At 47.0% G+C, this 4937-nt stretch overlaps 1 pseudogene; it reads right to left on the bottom strand.

The window, feature by feature from the left end:
• Nucleotides 1-330: 330 nt before the first annotated feature.
• LOC135886469 (immunoglobulin lambda-1 light chain-like) lies at nt 331-2482 on the bottom strand (annotated as a pseudogene).
• Nucleotides 2483-4937: the final 2455 nt, after the last annotated feature.

Raw genomic sequence — 4937 nt, 5'->3', positions numbered from 1 at the left:
GGAGAAGGGACAGTAGGATAGACAGAGTTGCAGAAGGAACCAGGTATGGTCTGGAGAACCAGGACTGAAGCTTTGCATCTTGGGTTCAGCTCTGCCCCCAGCCCAGGCCGGATCCTTGCCCCCCCCCAAAAACAGAAGTGGAGCCGCTGCTGTTGAAGGGGTGCTGCTGGGTGGGATCTCAGGGAGTGTCAGGTCGCGGGGGGAGGTTGCTCCGGACGAGGGACCGTATTCCTCCAAGCCGAGGGGGGTTTCCCAGTCTGGCAGATGGGCATGGGGGAGGTTGAACCTGGCAGGGCCTCTGGGATCTGGGAGCAGAGGCTCCCCGCTGGGCTACTGTCTTCTGCAGTCGTTGGCACTGATGCTCTTTTCCAGTGCAGACACCAGTGATTCGTGCTTGACCACACAGCTGTAGCTGGCACCCGAGCCCCACTCGCTGGCCGGCACCGTCAGGTAGCTGCTCACTGAGTAGGTCTTGTCCTCTCCCAGTGCCACCAGCCCTGTTCTCACCCCCTGGGCCTGGGCCTGGGAGTCTCGCCTCCACAGCACGTCAATGTAGCCGGGGAAGAAGCTGCTCACCAGGCAGGTCAGGGTGGCGAAGCCGGTGGCGATTTCCTCCTGGGCTGGTGGGAACAGCTGGATTCGGGGCTGGGGCAGATTGCTCCCTGCAAACACACAGAGAGGACATTGGAGACAGCAGCTAGCATCCCTGGCTCACACCCCTCAACCTCACTGCTCTCCCAGAGCCAGGATAGAGTCCTGGCTCCCAGCCTGCCCGTTCTAACCACTAGACCCCACTCCCCTCCCAAAGCCAAGGCTAGAACCCAGAAGTCCTGGCTCCCAGCCTGCCTGCTCTAACCACTAGACCCCACTCCCCCCCCAAAGCCGGGGATAGAACCTAGGAGTCCTGGCTCCCCGCCCTTTTCTGTTCTAATGCACTAGACCCCTCCTTCCTCCCAGACTCAAATGTCTTGCCTCTCACTGCTTTGTCTCCATGACAAGACCAATATCTCCCCCCTTAGTTATGGGTTCGTTATCGTTGCTCCAATTAATTAACTTGTGTAGTTTATTTAGATTTGGCTACATTACAATAGATGAGACCCCCCAGCCGGCCCCACTGGCATCTTTTGAAAATATCTCTATGAAATAAACAAACCCAGCAGTTCCCTGACGAGCATGTGACATAGGCTGGAGATGAAATACACGTAGGAAGAACCAATGGCGCGCCACACACCACCCTCTCCCACTGCGACCCAGTCTGGCTCCCTCGCCCATCTTCTTGGGGGAGGAGGGGTGCAAGAGAAACACTGTCCATAACAGAAACTCCTGGTCTGGTTTCCGTGGGCGCTATGGAGAATGCCTCTGTTACCCCTGGGCCTCCTTCACCAATCTCAGTGTGCTCATCTAAGGGACAGGTCCCTGTCTGGCCACCATCACCCTAATATCGGACATGCTCCAATTCACTGAGCCACGCGACCTCTGGGAGGTAGAGAAGGGCTGGTTCTCTGTTGCTGAGAGGGGGAACTGAGGTGCAGAGTCGCTGGCCCAAGGTTAGATACGGAGGCCGTGGCAAAAGCAGCATCAAATTCAGATCTCCCAAAGCCAGATCCTGACCCCTGGATCATCCTTCTATTCTAACGACAGCAAGCAGCTCCATACTCACTCAGCACACGCACGCGGGTCCCCTCTCCCCACGTCTGGACTCCAGCTGAACCATAATAGGCGAAGCAGAAATAGATGGAGTCATCTCCTTCCTAGACGTCACGGATGGTGAGCAGGAACTTCTTGTTGGAGGCGTCTCTGGAGGGGACGTATCGCTCCGGGATCCCCGGAGCTCGATAAATGGACAGATCCGTTTTGAAGAGCAGCACCCCTTCAGGTTTCTGTCCAGGGCTCTGCCGGATCCAGTTCATATTGACCTTGTCCGCTGCGACGTTTGCCACGGCGCATTCCAGAGCCACCGTCTGTCCGGGAGACACCGAGGTCTCGGAAGGGCTTTGGCTGAAGGAGGCATATTGGCACCGTCCACCTGCACGAGAGAAACCGGAACGTCATCTTGACTCCTTTTTGCTCATGCACAGAGCAGTAGGTTGGTAGACAGACAGAGAAACTGTAGATGGGTGGAAGGATAGATGGCAATGTAGAGATATCACCAATGAGAGTTGGAATGGATAGCTAGAGATTCTGGAGATAGAGAGAATGGAAAATAAATACTGCACATAGATAGATAGATAGATAGATAGATAGATAGATAGATAGATAGATAGATAGATAGATATGCATCAGGATGGATGGATGGATGGATGGGGGAGAGATATGCATGGGGATAGATAGATAAATTGATTAGCAGTTAGATAGATTTCCTTGGGTGCTCTGGACCATATGATCCAGAGTCTCCTCGAGGCAGGGGAAGGAGCAGGAGCATCCATGGGGGTTACTCACAGGCCAGTGAGAGCAGCAGGATGAGTCCCTGGAGTGGATGCATGGCCGACCTTCACGCTGTCCCCAGGGCAGAGCTGAGACGGTCCAGGGAGAAGCCGTGTCTTATGAGGCCGCGTATTCAAATCCAGCTGCCGATGGGAAACGAGGAAGCGCCTCATTGGCTCGGCCGCAACTCCAGTGCAGCAGCCAAACCAATGGGCTTCGGGGCATGGGTGGGAGATTTGCCTATGGGTTCCCCCAGGCTGGGCTGGACGGTCTGTGTCTGTCATGTCCACAGACGACCCGCTGCTGCCGTTGGGTGTATTTGAACTTAGATTGTATCCCTCCAGTTGAGGAGCCATAGTCACCTGGGTTATCAGCCTGAGGACTTGGGAATTAGGAGATCCTGAAGGTACTGCCCCGGGAGCTGGAGAGCAGAGAACAGGCTTCATGATACCAGACAATGAGCTGAGAAATTAGCTCCTGGGTGGAGCAGGGAGGCTGGGACTCAGGACGCCTGGGTTCTATGCCCACCCCCAGGAAAGGAGCGGGGGGCTATGCATTAGAGAAGGGGACATTGAGAGACAGGTTCTCTGGGCTCTATTCCGATGCAGCTTTGAGCAGATCACGTAACTTCTTTGGAGTCTCCATGTCCCTGTCGGGAACGCGTTGATGTTCATGGGGCGAGAAGTGCTGTATAAAATATAGGGTCAACTCCTCAAGCGGTGTCACTCAGCCGAGCTTTGCTTGACACCAGCTGGGGATCTGGTCCACTGACTCCAACGCAGCTGCGGCCAATTCACGCCAGCTGGGCATCCAGCCCAATGAATGTTTTTGTTATCATAGTAAAGAGCAGCTAGCACCGTTGTGTGGCGGCCCATAGGGATGGTGCTGTAGCTGGGATTTTAATCAGCCCTGCACATTGGTACCAGATAGAGTGAAGAAATGAAGAAATTCTTCTCACTGTTTGTAACCCCTCGGTGTGTTTCAACGTCAAACCAGGGATTGTCTTCTCGCTCTTCAAGGCATTTGAGACACAGCTTAATGCCAAAATCCCTCTCTGGGCAAGGGTGGAATTCCCTCCCTTTGAACTAGCTGAAACAGTTACCAGTTAAACTGGTGTCAAACTGGGGATGTATGTAAGGTCCCAAGAGTGTAAGATCCTTGTGTTGGTTCATAACTTGCTTGTCTCTTGCACTTGGGGTGAGACCCAAAATGGCTAATACCATTAATAGCTAATAAATGAATAACTAATCATAATTGGTAATATTAGCTCCTCATTAATAGCTAATACATAATATACATATCATATCAACGTGAATTAAAATAATAATAATGTTTTTATGTGTATATCACTGAGAACAGGAAATAATAATAAATGACCAACATGTTTTAATTAAAGTACAACAAAATTATGAATGCTTCATTACTTGTTAGTTATTAATAATAATTTTATCATTATTAATTAATCCCCTTCAGTCCCTTATATGAGGGACACACCAAGAATAGGAGATAGAATTATTGGGCCAGATATATGCTACAATCTTACTACGAAGTATGAATATAAATGCCAAATGTATTTTAATGAATTACTAAGTTTGATTATTGAATAATTATTGCATATGAATTTTAAATTCATGATGGGAAATGCCTTATCTTTCTTTAATAAACTAGTAATTAGTGGTTAAAGATCATGATTAACAATTAGTATTAACTAATCACAGATAAAATAATTTTAACAGAGATCGGTGACCCTATGTGTTAGTTTGACTCCATCATGTGTAAGAGAAATATAAATGATTGAAGAGCATTTCAATCTGAAATGCTGCTGTGTGAAAATGATCACATTGCATCTCTCTTCGTCCCAATCTCTCAGGAAAGAGTTTGATTTTGAAAATAAATAGTATCGGCTAGATGCTGAGACAATAACGGTCAAATCTGTTTTCTAATAGAATCTTTATTGTTCTGAAGTGATTTAGAAAGAGCTAGGTTGGAAAAAAGCATGATCTACTTCTTGCTATTATGCGATTTCTTCATTATTTAATAATAATAATAATAATAATAATAATTTTATTTTCTCTTTTTCTTTTTTCTCCTGATTTTACAATGTTATAACCATTAAACATTAATGAGAAAGGTATCTGCGTAAAGAAATCTAAGTGGTAAGATTAAAAAGAGATCTAAATTTTATTAGGTTAACTTGGAATTTTAGTTTTCTAATTTGAATGTATTTTGTATTTCATTGAATGTGATTAGGATCTCTTTATACATATTAATTGTAAGAGAATTCATGTTAACATATAGAGAACTAAGGAAAATGAGATTTATGTATAAGCATATGTACCACATATACAACATGATAATTATTAATAAATACTTATAGAGAGATCCATATTTACTTCAGAAGAGATATAGGAAAAATAGAGTAATCTTAGTGGCTACGTAGAAGAAGGTGAAAGTCAGATCAGATTACTCTGTAAATATATTTCTATTATCAGCGTGTGTTTATAAAAGATCAA

The sequence above is a fragment of the Emys orbicularis genome, chromosome 12 (genome assembly GCF_028017835.1).
Source record: "Emys orbicularis isolate rEmyOrb1 chromosome 12, rEmyOrb1.hap1, whole genome shotgun sequence".
NCBI lineage: Eukaryota > Metazoa > Chordata > Testudines > Emydidae > Emys > Emys orbicularis.
This window is presented reverse-complemented; position numbering and strand designations above follow the sequence as displayed.